Source organism: Protopterus annectens, chromosome 4.part0, assembly GCF_019279795.1.
Source record: "Protopterus annectens isolate FY-2018-M chromosome 4.part0, PAN1.0, whole genome shotgun sequence".
In the NCBI taxonomy this organism is placed as follows: Eukaryota; Metazoa; Chordata; order Ceratodontiformes; family Protopteridae; genus Protopterus; species Protopterus annectens.
The window spans coordinates 975,345,185-975,366,812 of NC_056733.1; the positions used below are offsets into that span (position 1 = coordinate 975,345,185).

Genomic DNA, 21,628 nt, shown 5'->3' on the forward strand with positions numbered 1-21,628 from the left:
TGTGTTTGTGTAGACACACACACACAGTTGCACAAAATTTCAGTTTTGATTTGTTTTTGTTGAAAGGACATGAAGTACATACACAGGCATGTAATCTAGTTCTGTTATGCACACACACACATGTACATTATACACACACACACGCGTACGTGCAATATGGGTGCATAGAATTAATTATTCTAATAAACAACATAGTAGAGTTAGGCATTATGAATGTATACTTTCTAGTAAATGTTACTAAATATTTTATTGGTCATTGTCACACATTGGCTCTGTGTTTCATATACAGTCTTTGTCAGTGTCTTTGTTACTATTTTTTTTTCTTTGAATTGCTAAGTGCATTTAATACTTGCTATTATCTAGCCAGTGTAGCCCAAATCATGGCTGAAAAGAGTCCTGGCAGCAGTTTACTTTCCTGGTTACCAAAGTATAAATAAATAGAAAATAGAAAAAAAGGAGGGTGAACATGACAGAAATAATTAAGGAACTAGTAAAGCACATTTTAATTCTGCATCATTCATGAGAGGGAAAAAAACTTCCCACTGAACGTACTGGGAAGTAGCAGACAGACTTAGTTTGGAGTCCTGCTACTTGTCAACTGTAAATGTACAGCAGGGATCATTTACTGCAGGGAGAGTTTTCACACCACAGCATGCGTGTGCAGGGGAAGGTCTGTCAGTTCTTTTAGAACTGCAAAAAAATCTTATTACAAAAGCCTGCTATTTACCTGTTTTCTTTTTCTGGAAGTACCTAACAGCTTTTATAGCATAGAACAAGCTCTGACAGACACACAAATGAGATTCAGTCACGGAAATACAGAAGTAGCTCTGTTAGAGATGGTGTGTTTAGATGACAGTGCTTCACAGTCCTGCCATTTTGCCTCAGTGGCATGAGAAAACAACACTTCCTTAGAGGAATCGTGTGAATTGCTACTGCCTTATGTCTAGCATGAGTAATATAAAGAGGACTTGAAATGTATTCTGGGAAGAAGGAATGAAAGCAAGAAAACAAGAGCACATTACCAAGGCAGGCCCCGTCATCTGCCATTTTGAGGGAAACGCATTAAATTTTTAAAATAAACATTTCGAGTGATTTTGATGTATTAAAATAGCTCTGAAAACAAAGATACAAAGAAAAAAGTATGTTTTTAAATTCAAATGTGGAGTTTTCCTTTAAGGTATAGCACAGAAGTTAGAACAGGCTGGTTAAGGTTAATTGTCTATGAACTGAGGAGGAGGAGCTAGGAACTAAACCTTCTATGTAAGGGGTAAAATAAAACATTTTAAAGCTTTACTAGAAAAGCTCACCCAAACTCTGCCATAACTTGCTATGAGGGAAAGGTTAGTTTGCTTTTGATTTTTTTTTTACTTTTTATTACTTTATTGCATTTTTCTGTTTTGTATACTGCGATTTGTTGCCTTTGCGCTGTGTTTTACTTGTATTCTCATTTTAATTGCATATTAAAACTTGAAAAGAGACCACAGCTGTCTCTCTTGTGAGTCGGATAGAAATTAGAACAGGTCAGTTAAGGAGCTGCACAGAAGTTAGAACAGGTAAGTTAAGGTTAATCATCTGTGAACTGAGTGGGTGGAGCTAGGAACTAAACCTTCTATTTAAGGGGTAAAATAAAACATTTCAGAGCTTTACTGGAAAAGCTCACCCAGACTCTGCCACAACTTGTTAAGAGGGAAAGGTTAGTTTGCTTTTGATTTCTTGTATTTTGTATTACTTTATTGCCTCCTATTTTGTATATTGCGATTTGTTTTCGTTACACTCTGTTTTACTTGTATTCTGCTCTTAATTGCATATTAAAACTTGGAAACAGACCATAACTGTGTCTCTTGTGAGTAGCACATACATTTTTAAAATCCCCCACCTGTTGCTATTATATTCTTAAACGAAACTGTCTTTCTAGTTGCCTGCCTCTTTTGTTAATTTGATCATATATTTGGTTCCCTCTCCCCTTTTACTGGCTGTTGTAAGCGCAAAATTATCATTTTGTGAAATAACTCTCCTTTAGCTATTTAACTTTATTGGCCATCCCACTGTATTCCATAGTACCAGAATACAAAAGTGCCCATCCCCTTCCAATCTATGTTGCTCTATTAAAATTAGTGGCTCTCCACTTAGATAAGTAAAGCTTAAGTTAACCCCTCCCCCTTTCATGTCTAACTGCATGGAGCACACTGCAGATCTTGGGATACTAACCCAAGGTTTCGTGATTTGAAGCTATATGTTTCTGTAATTTCTATGGATTTTATTTGCTCCTGCTAATATACGCTTCATTAAAAGAAGGTTTTGGAATGCTGGACCGGAAGCAAAAAGGAATCTTAAAGACCAAAAGAGAAGAGACAACTTGGCAACAGAAAGTAAGCAGGGGATCCCTGGATTCATAAGGAAGTTTTGCCAGGAATATTGCTGTATAACCTGTAGAAGCTGGTGACATCCTGTAAAAAGTTGATTGAGTTGATAATCTTGGAATGCTGGACCGGAAGCAAAAAGGAATCTTAAAGACCAAAAGAGAAGAGACAACTTGGCAACAGAAAGTAAGCAGGGGATCCCTGGATTCATAAGGAAGTTTTGCCTGGAATATTGCTGTATAACCTGTAGAAGCTGGTGACATCCTGTGAGAAGCTGATTGAGTTGCCTGAACCCTCCTGCTAGGGAATCCCCCCAGCGTCTGTGTCCCGCTGTCTGTCTGAAGACCTGAGAGATCCTTGTCCTCAGAAAACTTCTGGTACCTCCTCCCAGTGCAGGATTTGAGCCTTGCCCTCCATAAACTGAACTGCCTTGTGAATCAGGAATATTTATTTGGAACCTGAACCCTCCTGCTAGGGAATCCCCCCAGCGTCTGTGTCCCGCTGTCTATCTGAAGACCTGAGATATCCTTGTCCTCAGAAAACTTCTGGTACCTCCTCCCAGTGCAGGATTTGAGCCTTGCCCTCCATAAACTGAACTGCCTTGTGAATCAGGAATATTTATTTGGAAGTATGTGTACATTACATCTTACATCCTAACTGAATAATATCCTGTATCCGTGTTGTGTAAGCAAACACTCCCTGCCAGGACAACCAGCAGCTATAGCCATCTATACTATATCCCCTATACTCCCAAACTAGCCTCCCTGCTGTTATACACCCTCCTCCCTGTGTCTACTTCTTGCTACTTTTCTTCTCTACTTTCCTATTTCTCTCTCTCCTACTTGTTTCTACTCTTGAAAGAGCTTTGTCTAACAGTACCTAGAGTGTCCACTTGAGGGCAGTCTTACCCTTAAACATCCCATTACTTACCAGCATTCTAACCTGGCTTTTTACAATTGAGTCTACATCTTTTGCCTCAGACTCCCACATTACAGGTCCCTTTGCCACTATATTATACCCTCTTTCAGCCTTCTACTCACTTACTTCATAGGCCCTCTATGCCTAGATACCTTACTTGCCCTCACCTCCCTACCTCTCAGATTGTTTTTTTCCTCCACACTGGTCTACTTGCTCTGCCCCGCTCTGCTCCCCTACCCTACCCCCAATTCCCACCCACCCCCAGGGGTCCTACACTTATACTTCACTAACCACTCCCCTCTCATTTCTCAACCTATCATAAACCAGGCCACTCCCCTATCTCTATCTCTACTAATACTACAAACTACTCTGTTGTAACTACTCCTTATCCTACCTAACACGTCTACTTCACTAACTTTTTCCCTATTCTACCTACTATCTAACTCCCTACAAATTTCTCACTTACATATCTTAAACACTGCTCTATCTCTTGGAACACTCTCTCCTACTTTTCTACATCAACTACTAATACAAACTACTCCCTACTAAATTCTATTTGTTACTATGGCCCCATTAAATAAAACTTTGTTCACAAACCTACTACTCTTAACTACCACAATAGCCAGTCTTACCATACCTTATTCACTCACCTACTATGAAGATCATACTCTACCTGCACATAACCATTACATCACACAAACTTCACCATCCTCTTTCACATGCTCCCTTAACCACAGTAACATAACATAATCTTACTGGATTAAAAGTTTTCTACAAGTTGCTGCGGAGTCCTTTTGTGTGGTATAACAAGAATTGTTCGTGAGTGCTTTGTGGTTTTGAAATTATGGCTAGTGACTCCTTCGCAGCATTACCACGAATGTTTAGAGAAACTGTAATGGACAGTACTCAGAAATCAATTGATAGCTTTCTTATTGTTTCAAATGCTGGAAGTAATCCCATGAATGCGGGTGCAGTACAAGGAAGAGATGAGGTACAAAATGGTGAAGCAGTATCTGGGCTGTATAATAAATGGCAGCAGGATTGGAAGCTGTGGCAACAAAATCCGTTTGCACGTGTGGGTAAGAAGAAAGAAACTATGTTGGCTCCTGAAGTTCGGGACTCATATATTCAAATAGAAAAGCTGTTATTTAAAGAAACCTCAGTGTTTCTGAATTTGCAGAGTCTGCAGCGGTATGAAGAATTAGACATTACTCCTAGGGGGTTGCGTAGTATCAAAAATCCCTCTATGCCCTTTGACCTGACTAACCCAGAGGAAAGCAATTTTATGATAGGTGGTTAGCGGCTGCTCATCGGTGCAGCAAAGAGTGGGTCCGAATACTGATAGAAAGAGATGTACTTAAAAAGCAAAAGTTGAGGGAGGAGATTAAAACAATGTGCATCGAAATCTCTAACAAAATTAAGCAAGATGATTTACAACAGTTCTTGGTGAAGACTAATGAACAGCTGAATGTATATGAGTCGGAACTCATCGACCGTAAATAAAGTAAACTACATAGAGATTTACGTGACTATGAGAGCAAGAGAGCGTTTTTGCTGTCAGCCAATCAGAAAGCTCGACGACAACCTGTGCATTTTGAACGTAGAGAGAAGGAAAACGAAGTAGGAGGAGCAGGGTATGTTTCAGTAGAAAGTGGATTATCGCAAACCGAAGCAGAAACGGACAATGAAGAATATCCAGCGCTCCCTAAACCTGGGAATCAAAAGGGACTAAATTTGTTTCAGGAGAACCGTTTCAGTCGGAAACGGAGTTGGAATGGACAGGGTTATAATGGGGAAGGGTATGGAAAGCAGCGTTCAAACAACAACAAAAAAAGCAAATGGGATGGACAATGGGACTAAAACTGGTTGTGAGTATGATAAATACGAGTATGTGGTAAATTTATCTGGTTGCAGTTTGTCACAATGTGCATTAAATATTTTAAACAAAGGTTTGAAATTTGTACCCACAGTTCTACCTAGGGTACATATGCTAAAGGCAGACGTATTTCATTTTACTCGCAAACTGCATTTAATGGACATGTTTCACTGTTCCAACAATGATTTTTCAATAAGAAGTAATCAAGGAGTCAGTAATATTACATCAGTTAACAATATAGATGAGGAATTTTTTTCGTGTAACTCAGAAGTGGATATAAGTGGTCATAGGGAATTTGATACTAGTTTAATTACAATAGCTAGTACTTTTATGCCACCTCAAAGTAATGATAGTATCAAATATTTTTATAAGTCACTAACACAAAATGTGGAAATGGAATGTGAAAGATTTAAATGGAAGAATAAAAAAACTATTAAGTATAATCTTAGTAAAATGGAATGGGAATGTTTAAATGCTCTGAGCAGAGACAACAATATTATATTTAAACCCTCTGACAAAGGAGGGAAATTGGTCATATTAAATGTAGCTCAATATTTAGAAATGTGTTATGAGCATTTAAACAATGAAGAGGTATACAAACAGATAGACATCAATGATTATAATGAAGCACAAAAAAAGTATGAGCATATTATTGACAAAGGCTATAGGTTACAATATTTTTCTTATAAGGATATAAAAGATAAATTTAATATTAATACCCCGAGAATGCCCTGCTTTTATTGCATCCCAAAAATACATAAAAATGTTTTTCCACCACCAGGACGTCCTATAGTATCAGCGACAAATGGTTATTTGGAAAATATCTCAAAGTTCTTACATGTATATTTGATGCCGATTGTTAGTAAATTACCATCATATATTAAAGATGTCTTTGACTTAATATCAAAAGTAAAGGATATATGTTGGCAGGATGACATGTATTTTGTGGTAATAGATGTGGTAAGCTTATATACAAACATAAAGCATGAAGATGGAAAGACTGCTATCAAGTATTTTATGGGCAATGAAGATGTTGTTAATTATGTATTAGAACTATTTGACATATGTTTAACTAACAACATGTTTGAATTTAATGGATCGATGTACAAACAGAAGCAGGGCACAGCGATGGGGGCAGCCTTTGCCCCCAGTTATGCTAATGTATTTATGGGGCTTTTTGAAAGCAAATGTATATATACAAATGTCTTTTTCAAGAAATATGTATATAGATACTATCGTTTTATTGATGATTTGTTGTGTATTTGTCAAGGTGGACAACAAGAAGTAAATACATTTTTAATGGAGATACAAGACAATACTATGGGTATAAAGTTTGATGGGTTACAAAAGGGTCAGAAGGTGCAATATTTAGATATTTCTCTAATAGGCAGTAAGGGGCATAAATTGGAATATCAAATACACAGGAAATTTCAAGGGGCTGGCTCCATACTGCATGGTAGCAGTTATCATCCAGCACATATAATTAAGGCAATTCCCTATACAGAGTTGAACAGGGTAAACAGATTGTGTAGTAATTCTATTACCAAAGAAAAGGAATTTATACAAAGTTGTGAAAAATTTAAAGAAAGAGGCTACGATGAATATAATTTAAAGGAAAGTTTAAACAAGGTTAAAAAATGTGGTAAATATTATGGTGGGGGAACATGGAAGATACCACAAGACAGCAAAGAAGATTTATATTTTGTGTCTACCTTCTCTATATTATCAGATAGTATCAGAGAACATGTTTTAAATAGTTGGAATTTATTAAAAAAAGAAGTAGATTATTTATCGAAGAAGAATGTTATTTTTTCCTATAAAAGAGGGAGAAACATACAAGACTTTCTGGTACATAGCCGATTTAGAATGGCAAATATGCCAATGTACTCACAAGCTATAGATCAGGGTACTAAAAGATGTGGTAAATGTACTATTTGTAAGTTTATTGTACCACAATTCTATAAAATCAATGGCAGTTCAGTTAAAATCAAGGGAATATACAACTGTAATTCAATAGCGGTAGTTTATGGAATAGAATGCCCGTGTAAAAAGTTCTATGTGGGAGAGACGAAAAGAACATTAGCATGTAGGATCAAGGAACATGTTAGGGATATTTTGAAAAACAAGGAAACTAGCCCGTTGGTAGGGCATTTTCATAAATATCATGGGGGGGGGTGTGGAGAATTTAAAGGTGACAGTGTTAGATAGTATTGAGAATACTAACTATTTAAATGACAAGTGTATAAAACAAATATTAAGGCAAAAAGGATTATATTTTATATTAAAATTCAATACTCAAACTGAACGCATTGGTTTGAATTGTGACTGTTCATGGAAAAGTTTGCTTTAGTAAGTGTAGTTTAAAAATGTGTAGAGTTTTATGCATTTTACCTTTTTTAAAAAATATATGAGTGATGTGGTTGATTGAATAATTGGATGTAATTAACTTGAAAGTTGAAGTTGTTTAAAAAGGAGGGTGACTGTTAGTGCAATGAATAATTTACTCTGTAAAGGCTGTTTGCCGAGGCGCTAGAGAATAGAACTGTGTTTCTTCTGTTGTTGGATGTAATTACATCTTACTGGATTAAAAGTTTTCTACAAGTTGCTGCGGAGTCCTTTTGTGTGGTATAACAACAAGTACCTCCAACTATATACTACCAAAATATCATAGAGCAGCCCACATTATGTACTTCAATACCAGAAAAACTTTGATTAATCTCTATAAACTCCCAAAAGTGTTATACTACTCCCAGCAGCACCCCCTAGTAGATGGTGATATTCATCCTAACCCTGGCCCCAACACTGACCACACCAATAGCCTTGACAAATTAAGAGTGCCTATGGTTTCTACAATAACAAAACCATCTAGTTCCCTCTTGATAGCTCACCTTAACATTAGAAGTATCAACAATAAAATTTCCCACCTACATGCTCTCCTTGAAATCCACAAATTTGACATTCTATGTATCACAGAAACTTGGCTAAAACTATCCACTCTAGACCAGGAAATTACCCCTCCTGGCTACAACATCCTTAGAAGTGACCGTAAAATTAAAAAAGGTGGAGGTATAGCCATTCTCTATAAATCTAACCTCCAAATTTCACCCTTTAACATACCTCAATTATTAGATACCAAATCTGAACATCTATTTATCAAACTCCTAATTAATAACTCCAAATCTATCTATCTAATTTGTATGTATCTCCCCCCAGGTAATAATATCAATACTCTAGAAAACCTACTAAGTAACCTCTCCACCCAACTACCCCAAGAGACAATAGTACTAGGTGATTTTAACATCAATTGGTCCACTTGCAGTTCTTCTAACCCTACCAATCACATAAACCTCTTTGGATTCACACAGTTAATAACAACTCCAACTAGAATCCATAAACCTAGCAGTAAAGAAACCACTCTAGACTGGATCCTTATTAATAGCCACCATGAAACTTACACTACAGGAACCCTTCCTGATGATATCAGTGACCATATGCTTACCTATATCATTAGACAAAAAATCTGCATTCCAAATACTCTCAATATCAAAACCTCCCGCTTAAAAAAATTCTTCAATCCAGACAGCTTCCAAAATGAATTACAAGCATGTGACTGGTCACCACTAACCCATCTTGAACTTGATGAGGCTGTCACCTACTTTAATACTAACGTTCTTAAAATCCTTGACTACCATGTACCATATCACTCCACTAGAATAAGAACCAAACCTGCACCATGGCTCACAAAACAAACTAGGCAAAAGATACTCCTCAAAAATAAAATCTGGGCTAAATGGAGAGCTACCAAATGTCCATCAGATCACCTCCTCTTTAAACAGCTAAGAAATGCCATCAAAAAGGATATTCTTAGAGACAAAAAAGACTACTACCTTCACCTACAACAAACCAGTCATCAAACACCTCAAAAATTTTGGTCAGGAATTAACAACCTTCTTCAGCCAGGTCACCCTACTACTCCAGACCAAGCCGGTTTCAACAATAAAAACTCCAACCAAATCCCTGATGCCTTTAATTGCTACTTCACAGAAGCCATTCAAACCCTAGCCAATTCCTTACCTCCCTTCACTTCTTCCCCACTAAAGAACTCCATAACCTCATCTCCTACCTTTCAAATCCAACCTGTACCTACATCTCTCATCTGTAAGCTACTTCAAAAATTGAAACCTAGCACACCTTCTGCTGACTATCTCCCATCTGAATACCTCCAAATTGCTGCAAAAGCCATAGACTTCTCCCTCTCTATCCTTATTAACAGAACTATCTCAGAAGGCAAAATCCCTACTTTATGGAAAGTATCCCACATCATCCCTCTACATAAAGGTGGACCTTCTAAAGAGCTTTCTAACTTTCGCCCCATTGCTTTACTCTCCCCATTAGCTAAGATAATGGAAAAATGTATTCACAAACAACTACTTAACCACTTTCTACAAAATAATCTACTAGCAAACTGCCAACATGGCTTTAGACCATTCCATAGCACATCGACTGCACTCTTATCCTTTACCGACTCTATAAACAAAAACTGGAACAACAAAACTTTTTCCTCTGCACTATTTCTTGACCTGTCAAAAGCCTTTGATATGGTTAACCATAACTTACTTCGAGACAAACTAAAGGCCCATTCTCTTGATCCTCACGCTATACAATGGTTCAGGTCTTATCTGGAAAATAGACAGCAAGCAGTGCTTTGGCATAACAATCTGTCTTCACTACTCCCAGTAAATATTGGAGTACCCCAAGGCTCCATCTTAGGTCCCGTACTCTTTTCCTTATTTATTAACAATCTACACATGAATATACCTCAAGCCACCTGCATTCAGTATGCAGACGACTCCACCTTAATCTGTGCAGCCAAGAATATAGCCTCTCTCCACTCCCTCACCCAAACCGTTTTCCATAATGTTGAAAACTGGTTTATGCAACACTGCCTCCTCCTCAACCCCCAAAAAACTAAACTACTCAATTTTACTCCAACTCCTAAATTACCTAGTCCATTCTTCTCTATAACCTCTAACAATGGCACCAACATAAACCCAGATACCACAACCCGCCTGCTAGGTGTAACAATTGATAATCGACTTAGCTTTGATGACCACATCAACTCCACCATAAAGTCTGTTAACAAAAAACTTGGTACCCTCTATAGAAATAAACCCTTCCTTACCCCTTCTGCAAGGAAAACTATTGCCCAGACCCACCTCATTTCTACCCTCTTCTATGCCTCTGTTATATATACCAACCTATCCACAAATAACCTCTCTAAACTCTCTACCTGTTTTAGTAGCATAGCCAGATTTGTCACATGCTCCCCCTTCAAAACTCACTACTGCAGAAACCTCAAACAACTCGAATGGCTAGAATTGCAAAACCACATACTCTGTCAACAACTACTCATCACTCAAAAGATCCTATACCACCCTAATAACACCCCTATCCCTCACTAATCTAATTTCATCATATAAAAATCTAACTACACTTCGATCAGCTAATAAACTTGTAGTTTCCTCTTTTAAATCTAACAACAAAGCTGGTGATTCACTTTTCTCAAACACTGCAGGAAAAAACTGGAATCGGCTTCCCTCTGAATTATCAACCCTTGCTTCAACTTCCCTCTTTAAAAAACATCTTAAAGAGCATCTGAAAGCTCATTGGCTTTGTCCATGTATTAACCCAGACTGATATCCTTTTCCCCTTCCTGCTCGATTCCTCTAACCTGTGCCTCCAAAACTAATTATTACTCTCTTCTTCACAACATGACGATCAAATATAACTTATTTCTTTCTTAACCGAATTGTGCTCATAGCTTCTAGTGTGTTTGATATATTGTTTAGTATAACTTTTACTAAAATTGTTTATAGTCTATAATTTTTAGTGTTCTGTGAACAATGCTGCCTCTGTAGTGTGCTTTTATCATGTCCTTGTATAATTTTATTTTGTCACTGTTTATGCTTGGAGCTTTTCTCCCCGGGCCTCTACTGAAAATGGACATATATCCAGCTAGACTAGCCCGGTCAACAAATGTAAAAATAAAAAATAAATAAATAAAATACATTTTTTGTCTTACATTTAAACATCTATTGCAAGACCACCAGTTATTGGAGACCCACCAGTTATTGGAGACCCACACTCTACCTCTCAGTAGTCATCTTGGGAGTAGTGCTTCTGTTTTCTCCTGGTGAGAGAAGGAGCACTGGGACATTATGTCCTGGAGATTTCTTATCACCAGAAAGCCTAATAACTGCTTCATAGTTGACAGCTTTGAATTTGTGCTTATATTGTTCTGTTGAGAGAAGGAGCAGAGTGCATTGGTTCCTGACTGTTTCTGGTTGGGCAGTGCCTGTTTGTGCTTCACGCTCCTAATTTGTCTGGTTGTTATTCAAGGCGTCTACCAGGAAAAGGCTACAACAAGCCTACAGACCCTTACAGCATCTGGGACAAGACTGATGATCATCAAACAGGCTGTGGCCTGCTTCTCATCTTGGGATCGGTGCTAATGTTTTTCTTCTGGTGAGAGAAGAAGCAAGGAGAATTGTTTCCCAGCAGAGTGACGCTGTGGTAAGACCAGCAGTAGTGGTAGCCAGGCAGTAGCCATTCACACAACTCCCCTCTTTTCATCATTCTTGACAAGCTGATTCTTTTGTTTTTAGTAAGTACTTCTTGATTTGTTTCTAACTTTAGAATATCTGCCTAAATATTTCATCGTTAAATTTTCAGGCTCTACGTATTGGTCTCCCCTCAATTATTTGGCAATGCCCTGTACAGAGACAGACATCTTGAGTGACATTTTTCTTGTAAAAGCACGATGGAAATTTCACCAGTACCTAGTTGCACACAGGCAACTAGTTTGCAGTGACAAGCAATGTCCCCAGAGTTGCAAACTGAATACTCCTGACATTGCTTTATATTCTCACTCCAACTGTCTAATCAATAAAAAAGTTTTTTTTGCTATGGATGTGAACTTTCCCACTTTGTCTGTTACCAGCTTGGTGGATATGGGCATCCTGAGGCAATGCAGAACTTGCCTCATGTTTACTGACAACCAGTTAATTCTCAAACAAACTGATATGATATGTGAGAGATGTATTTACACAATGTCTCTGGAGGCAAAGCTCTCACATAAAAGTACTCCTAATGTCAATAAGGTTGTCAGTAGTACACATGCTGCACCCATCATGCACAATTCAAAGCAGATATATAGACCCACATATACTGAGGCACTTACATGAAACCTTCCTAAACCACAAAGACCTAGATGCAGTACACATAACAAATACCCTCAGCAGCCCCAAATGCACTCTTTCAAAACAACACCCACATCAACATACAGGGCCGCATCTCATGGAGCATCTGCTTCTAAGACCATAGGGCAAGCCACTACAGAATCCAACATTCTGGTCATTGGAGACTCCATCGTGAGACACACTGGTGTCCCTCTCACCAGACTGAGTAAGGAAAAAGTCATTGTCAGTTGCTTATCAGGGGCTAGAACCTACCACATTACACACGCACTCTGGTTATTGGACCACAAGTACAAGTACCAGTATGACTCAGTCATAGTCCATGTGGGAGTAAATGACCTGAGACCTACCTGTCTAGATTGTATGGAGAGACATCGTGGAGCTCTTGGAATGTGTGTCTCAGGTTGGTATGAGCCTAGCATTGAGCAGCATTTTACCTTCTCCAAGGATGATGCCACAGTATGAAGAAAAGATGACTGACTTTAATAATGGGCGTAGTTTCTGGTGTCATTCTAAGGGGGTGCAATATTTGTCAGCATGCAAGGAGATGGTCAAGACACCATGCTGTTTTGCCAGGGATAGTCTGCACCTCTCCCCTCTAAGCTTTCAAATATTAGTTAAAACATTGTCTTCCCCAATAGTGCGTTTTTTAGGCAATGGCAAACTGAAAGTACTTCCGACATAGCAGATTGAAACCAAGAAAATCTAAAGGTATTTCTGCTCAAAGCTAGAAGTCTAAACAAAAAAACTCCACTCCTAGAAGCTGTCCTCACCCTAGAGAATGCTGACGTCTGTGCGGTCACTGATCCATGGGTTAAAGCCGCAGAGAGCACACCAACAGTGCAAGGTTATAACTCTTTCCACAGATTTAAACCAGGAGGTGTCTCGATTTACATCAAAAATAAATATACCTCAAGGCTGGTCAAACTGGACAGTGCACTTGAGCCTGCTCTACATTCAAATCACCATAGTCAAAATCCAATATCACTTCCTTGCAAGCTATATCTCCCCCTCTATGACCCAGGAAACCCATACCATATATTTAAACTTATTGGAAACACTCACCATCCAACTCAATACCATATTCCTGGGCAACTTTAATTACCCCACTATTAACTGAGAATCCTATACAGCACCAAATGTACAGGCACAGGGATTCCTGGAATTTGTAAACACAAACTCGCTGGACCAGATTTTCAATACACCAACCAGAGGTGCAACAACACTGGATCTGGTCCTCACTAATATGTGAGTGCGCTGCACATCCCCTACTGGTAAGGTCAGACCATAAAATGGTGCTCTCTGAAGTAAAAATAAAACCGGGATCCCCAGTTAAACCTGGAGTATTCAGGATATACTATAAGGCTAACCCCCTGCTATTAAATAATAATCTGGCAAAATGTCAAGCCCCCATAAACCCTGAGAATACTGCTGCCTATGCAGAACTGTTCATAGACACCCTGTACAAGCATGTTAATAGAACCAACTGTACCCACCAGTAAGAAGTACAGAACTAACTCAGAAAAACAAGCCACACTGGTGGAATCACAAAATCACTTGGCTGTATAACAGAAGGAAGAAAATTATGGCATAAACTAGGAGGTGCAGCACCCAGCAGGATAAAAGCACCCTCACAAAAACTAGGAGGTGCAGCACCCAGCAGGATAAAAGCACCCTCACAAAAACTAGGAGGTGCAGCCCCCAGCAGGATAAAAGCACCCTCACAACAACTAGGAGGTGCAGCCCCCAGCAGGATAAAAGCACCCTCACAACAACTAGGAGGTGCAGCACCCAGCAGGATAAAAGCACCATCACAAAAACTAGGAGGTGCAGCACCCAGCAGGATAAAAGCACCCTCACAAAACCTAGGAGGTGCAGCCCCCAGCAGGATAAAAGCACCATCACAAAAACTAGGAGGTGCAGCCCCCAGCAGGATAAAAGCACCCTCACAAAAACTAGGAGGTGCAGCACCCAGCAGGATAAAAGCACCCTCACAAAACCTAGGAGGTGCAGCACCCAGCAGGATAAAAGCACCATCACAAAAACTAGGAGGTGCAGCCCCCAGCAGGATAAAAGCACCCTCACAACAACTAGGAGGTGCAGCACCCAGCAGGATAAAAGCACCCTCACAAAAACTAGGAGATGCAGCCCCCAGCAGGATAAAAGCACCCTCACAAAAACTAGGAGGTGCAGCACCCAGCAGGATAAAAGCACCCTCACAACAACTAGGAGGTGCAGCCCCAGCAGGATAAAAGCACCCTCACAAAAACTAGGAGGTGCAGCACCCAGCAGGATAAAAGCACCCTCACAAAAACTAGGAGGTGCAGCACCCAGCAGGATAAAAGCACCCTCACAACAACTAGGAGGTGCAGCCCCCAGCAGGATAAAAGCACCCTCACAAAAACTAGGAGGTGCAGCACCCAGCAGGATAAAAGCACCCTCACAAAAAGTAGGAAGTGCAGCCCCCAGCAGGATAAAAACACCCTCACAAAAACTAGGAGGTGCAGCACCCAGCAGGATAAAAGCACCCTCACAAAAACTAGGAGGTGCAGCCACCAGCAGGATAAAAGCACCCTCACAAAAACTAGGAGGTGCAGCACCCAGCAGGATAAAAGCACCATCACAAAAACTAGGAGGTGCAGCCCCCAGCAGGATAAAAGCACCCTCACAAAAACTAGGAGGTGCAGCACCCAGCAGGATAAAAGCACCCTCACAAAAACTAGGAGGTGCAGCACCCAGCAGGATAAAAGCACCCTCACAAAAACTAGGAGGTGCAGCCCCCAGCAGGATAAAAGCACCCTCACAACAACTAGGAGGTGCAGCACCCAGCAGGATAAAAGCGCCCTCACAAAAACTAGGAGGTGCAGCACCCAGCAGGATAAAAGCACCCTCACAAAAACTAGGAGGTGCAGCACCCAGCAGGATAAAAGCACTCTCATCAGACTAAACAACAACTCAGATGACAAATGAAGTCTACCAAGCCCAAATTTGAGGTAAAGTTGGCCTCCCAGGCCATTAACAACTACAAGGCATTTTTAGCTATATCAGCAACCTCAAAGACAATGTTTATTATTTATTTTATTTATTTAACATTTGTTGACTGGGAAAGTCCATCTAGGACAGAGCCTGTTTTCAGCAGCGGCCCAGGGAGAAATGCTCCAGATGCATGTCTTTGGAATGTGGGAGGAAACCAGAGTACCAGGAGGAAAGCCACATGAATTCAGGGAGGACATGCAGACTCCACACAGAAGGCATGATCCCAGCCGAGAATCGAACCGGAGAACCTCTTGCTGTGAAGCAACAATGTTAATAATTGTGTGCAGAGCTCGTTGTAAATGGAGCCACCTTTGCTGAGCAAAAAGGTATAGCAAACCTACTGGCCGATAAATTCAGCTCCAACTTTACCCCTGTCTCCCCCCTGAACCTTCCTTCAGAAAATACCCTCAAGTATAACTCACCCTGCTATCACTAGGGAACAGGTCCTTAATGCTCTCTCTAAGGCCAGGAACACTTTATCAATGGACCCAGACAATATCCCAGGATGCCTTCTTAATGGCATGAAACATGACCTCTCAGGCCGTCTGGAGTTATTTAACTGTAGCCTCTAAACAGGTTTCATGTCTTATGAATGGAGAACTGCAGCAGTCATCCCTCTCTACAAAGTTGGGCCATCTACAGACCTTGGAAACTACAGACTTATAAGTCTCACTACTCATATGTAAAGCCATGAAAAGAAATATCATGGAAATAAGTAATGATGTAGTAAACCTCCAGACACCGGACCCAACCCGGTTTGGTTTCGTCAAGGGCATGTCATGCCTACGTAAGCTGGTGGACTATTTTGAGAAGGTCACCAATGCAATGGATGAGGGCAGAATGGTTCACACTGCCTACCTTGACCTGGCCAAGGCATTTGACAAAATACCCCACTATGGCATTATTGACAAACTCAAGAGGATAGTTACAAACCCGTATGTCACCCAGTGGATAGCCAGCTGTCTCACAGACAGGACCCAGTAAGTTAGAAATAGGGAGTCCACCTCTACAAAAAAGCCAGTCACCGGTGGAGTCCCTCAAGGATCGGTCCTTGGACCACTCCTTTTTGTCGTTTACTTCTCTGAAGTCAAGACCAATGTCAGTGGTCTCTCGCTGACTAAATTTGCAGATGATTCCAAATTAGGAGCGGTCATTGAATCTAATGATTGCAAAGTATGAGCTGTCTTTGGATCTCATGCTGACACAAATGTTCTCCAGGAAGGGATGACCGACAAATAACTGGTGTCATAGCCATGGACTAAAACTAAATGCCAAGAAATGCATAATAGTATCCTTCAGGAAGTCCGCCATCCCTGGTAACTATCATAATGGCAACACACCCCTTAGACTTGACCCAGTAGTGGTACAGAGGAAATAATTCTATGTTGCACAGCTTATAAACAAAGGTATGGCATCTAAGTACAAGGAATTCATTGTTCCACTGTATTCTGCATTCATCAGACCTGTCATTGAGTGCAATGCCCCCTTTGGTATGTATCTAATCAGGCATATCCAACAACGAACATCCACAGAAGTTCCTCACTAAAAGAATACAGGGCATAAATAACATGTGTTATGTAGACAGACTCAAGGCCCTATCCCTGTATTTTGCATCCTACAGGCTTTTGAGTGGAGATCTATGTCTGGCATACGGGCCATTGTCAGACCCCACTCTGACAGACATCCTGCATATCCATAAAGCAAGCAGCACCAGAATTACTTGTTCTAAAAACTTAAACCTTGCCTGTGATATAAATAGGACCTGCTGGAGAAACAAGTTTGTATCCCAGAGACTACCCCATCTCTGGAACAGGCTCCCCATCCATGTGAAGCAGAGTTCCTCCCTAACCCAATTCAAGTGGAACTTAGAAAATTTTACAAGGCATTTAACAGACTGATCTACTGAGTCACTAAATGAACACCTGTGCCAAGTCTCAGACCTAGGCCCCTCTCATCTACAGCCCACGGCATTAACCCACCAGGCCACCCAGATCAGTTGGATGAGGAACAGGAAATTCATCCCTGGTTTGGGACGTATGTCTCTAATTTATTTATATTTATTTAACATTTGTTAACCGGGAAAGTACTACTTGGAAGAAAGCCAATTTCCAGCAGAGGCCAGGGGAGAAATGCTCTAGACGCATGTCTTTGTAACATTAATAGAAGAGAAGGACAAGCCTTTGTCCAGTAACTCAGTAAGATATTGAAGAGCCATACTTAAATTAGGCTTAGAAACATCAAATTCCTTTGCTGTACTCCAAAATAAAAATCTCTTCCATTTATCTGCGTACACTTTCCTTGTACTAGGCCTTCTGGCCTCCAAAATAACATTCAAAACTTGCTGTGGAAGCTGAGACCCTCCAGGGATTAAAACAGAATATGCCAGGCTGTCAGGTGAAGAGAGTGAAGTTTGACATTGAGTAAATGACTGTTCTCCTGAGACAGCAGGTGTGGAATCGAAGGCAAAGGCCATGGAGGCTCCCATACCAGACTTCTCAGTAATGGGTACCAGTGCTGTCGAGGCCAATCTGGAGCTATTAAAATCATCTTTGGCTTGTCCTGTCTGACCTTCAGGAGTACCTTTGGGAGGAGAGGCAGAGGTGGAAAGGCATACACATGAAGATTGCTCCAATTGAATGAAAGAGTATCCACTTTCCAAGCTGTGGGATGAAACCTTTTTGTGCAAAACTTTGGCAGCTGGTAGTTTAGTGGAGAAGCGAACAGATCTATGTCTGGAGTTGCCCATGACACTGTCAATTTCTGAAATACATGAGGATCCAATTTCCACTGTGGGGATCCATAATTTGCCTGCTCAACACATCTGCTAAGGAGTTCTGTGCTCCCGGCAGAAACCTTGCCTGAAGATTTAGCTGTAAACTGAGAGCAGTCTCCCACAAAATCATTGCTTGTCCGCATAGAGGATAAGAATGTTCCCCTTGCTTGTTGATGTACCACATGACAGTTGTGTTGTCTGTTAGAACCAACACCTGCCCTGGAAGAAGTAAATCCTTGAAAGCTATTAATGCAAATTGGGCTGCTAACATCTCCTTCAAGTTGATATGTAGATGTTGAAGTCTGGCAGGCCGCGTGTCTTGTATCCACTTTCCATTTAGATGAGCTCCCCAAGCTTTGTCTGAGGCATCTGTCGTTAGAATTTGACTCGCCTCTGGCTGGGTCACAAAGAGTCCCTTGTTTAGGTGACATTCCTGAGCCCACCACAAAAATTCCTTTTGAATGCAAGGTATTATCTGAATGACAGTGTCCATATCTTGGCAGTGCTGTGTCCATACATTTTTGAGATACCATTGTAGCTTCCTCATATGCAGTTTGGCATTGGGAAGCACCAGAATACAAGATGCCATGAACCCCAAGGCTTGAAGGACTGTCCTTGCAGTCAGCCTGGACTGATGAGACAATTGATGGAAGTAAAGAGAAAGATTCTTTTGTTTGTCCGGGGTCAAAAAGGCCATCTGGGATGCTGTATTCAGTCTCACACCCAGAAAGCACATGTCCTGAGAGGGTACTAGACTGGACTTTATTTCGCTCACAGAATACCCCAGGCATCTTAGCACTGCTATCACATATTGCAAATGATGAAGAAGTTCGTCCTTTCCTTGGGCCAGAATCAGGCAATCGTCCAAATAAGGATAGATTTGTATTCCTCTTAGCCTGAAGAAAGCAATCACTGGAGCCAGAACCTTCGTGAACACTCTGGGCGCAGTAGATAAGCCAAAGGGCAATGCAGAGAACTGATAATGAGAAGTCCCAGCTCGAAAACGCAGATACTTCCTGCAACTTAGCCTGATAGGAACATGAAGGTAAGCCTCCTTGAGATCCAGAGTCACCATCCAGTGATCTTTGCCCAGCAGAGGTAAAAGCTGTTGTAACGTCAACATTTTGAACTTGGGAATGTCCAGATAAGTGTTGAGGATAGATAAATCCAAAATTGGTCTCCACGTGTTCCCCTTCTTTGGTACTAGGAACAGGCGAGAATAAAATCCTAGGCCCACTTCTGACAGAGGGACCGGTTGTATGGCCCCTATTTGGAGCAGCAGAGAAATTTGTTTGTGAGCCTCTAGTCTTTGCTGAGGAGGAACGTCCGGCATGCCTTTGAAAGGAGGCAAGGTATGGAAATAAAACCTGTAACCTTGGTGTATGATATCCAGTACTCATTTGTCTTGGGTAATCAAAGTCCAATTTTCCTGAAGAGTGCCAACCTTCCTCCCAAAGGTGCTGCCAGGCAAGAAGGATCTGGCAGCTGAAAAGGTAGGTCATTGGGCCTGTTTACGAAAGGACTGGCCCCTGCCCTCACCTGAAGATTGTGCAGGAGAACTCCCTGTTCTAGGTCTGAAGGAGCTCTGAGCTCTACCCCTACCACGTCTAGATCTACCCCTAGACTGTGAATCATATGAAGGGTATGTCCACCCCTTAGCAGGCCAATTCCTACTAAACTTCGGAGGCTGGACTTGCAAAAAATCTTTAACAGTCTGCATAGACTTAGCCTTGTCCTCCATTTTCTTTAAAACTGCTTCCACAGGCGAACCAAACAACACATCGGACTGTAAAGGAGCATCCAAAATCCTTGTCTTAACATGCTCAGCTAAGTTCTGATCTCTCAACCAGGCGTGCCTACGAAGAACAGAACCAGTGGCCGCCACCCTGGAGGAGGCCTGCACAGCATCAAAACCACATTGCAAGGAATGTTTACCCACTTGTTCAGACACATGAACTAAATCCTGCAACTCTTTACACTCAATACCTTCCGCCAGAGCATCCACCTTAGATTTCAACTGTGAAAGAAGATAATTCTGATATTTCAACATGTGAAACTGACAATTCAACGCCCTCATGGCTAAAGTGGAAGAAGTATACACTTTCTTTCCCCATCTATCCAAAGCCCTTGCCTCTTTAGCAGGAGGGACAGGATTTTTAACAACTGAGGCCTTCACACCTTTAGGCCCCTGAGAGACAGTTTCCGGGTCTGCCCTAGGACTCTTAAAAGATACTTATGAGCGTCAGGCACCCTATAATACCTATCCGGTTTAACTGGGGCAGGAGGCAAAGAATGGGGATTCAGGGAAGCCTCTGCAAAACATCTTCCACCACATTCAAAACAGGAGGTATAGCTAAAGGCCTATGCTGGGGTAAAACAAGAATTCCCTAAGCCTTTTCCTGGAATCAGAGAAATCTTGACCTTCCCACTTAAAATGCTCCCTCATGGAATGCAGAGTCTCCGAAAATGAAAAATCCTCAGGAGGAGAAGCTGAAGGAGTAGAATCATCCACATCAGAATCAGAATAAGGAGGGTACTCCTGCAAGTCTTCAGCCGAAGACTCAGAAGCCTCCGAGCATTGCTCAAAACTCTCAAACTCAGGTTCCACCCTAGGCCTCTTATCAGGAGGGGGCATAGAACCCCTAATCATAGTAATCAAATCCTCTGCCATTTTAAGCATATGTTTCTTAGGCAAAGACCCTGAAGCACTAGGAGAAACCCCCACTGAAGCAAAACTTGGCCTGCCCTCAAAGAAGCCTTGGAAACAGAAGGGAGGCTCTAACCACCTTAGGAAGAGAGGGAAGAACAGCCACCTGAGAAGCCCCTCAGCCTGGCCTACTTCCTGAGAGGATACATCCTGTAACAGTAAAGTCTCTCCCTGAGACTCCAAAGAAACACCTGGCAAAACCTCCGCTCCACTGAGCCTCTAAAGAACCGATGTCTGGGACTGTCGGTTCTTCCACTCTAGGCTTTGCTGCTTTGTCCTTGCGCTTTTAGTCAAGCGGCCGGAGCATCCGACGGCATTTTATAATTACAACGCTTCCCAAACACTAACCTCGCAGTCTACCCTTCTCTTAATAGTGCGTTTGTTAAATCTAGCACAAGAGCGCATCGAACAACGTCGTGCTCAGGCCCTAAACAAGGTATACACAAAGTATGGTAATCCCTATGAGGTATCTGTTTCCCACAAGAAATACAGTTATTCACTTTTTCTGACATCCGGTTAAATACTGAGGCAAGAAAAAACCAAAATATTCCCCAACGGGGTACTTAGCCAACTTTGATTCGGTCTGAAACTCTGGCTTCAGAAACTTTCAGAACGCCAACCTGCACTCGCAAAATTGCTTCTGCATCGGACCATGCGGCAAAAAAGACTGGGGATATGACGTCGGTCATGCGCATTAGTTCC

The 21,628-nt window shown here is 41.2% G+C and overlaps 1 protein-coding gene across 4 annotated transcripts in view; it reads left to right on the forward strand.

The window, feature by feature from the left end:
• The window catches only part of LOC122799705 (mitogen-activated protein kinase 9), a 1,999,785-nt gene that overhangs the window by 1,814,375 nt on the left and 163,782 nt on the right, over positions 1–21,628 (forward strand). The gene's annotated exons all lie outside the window — the stretch shown is intronic.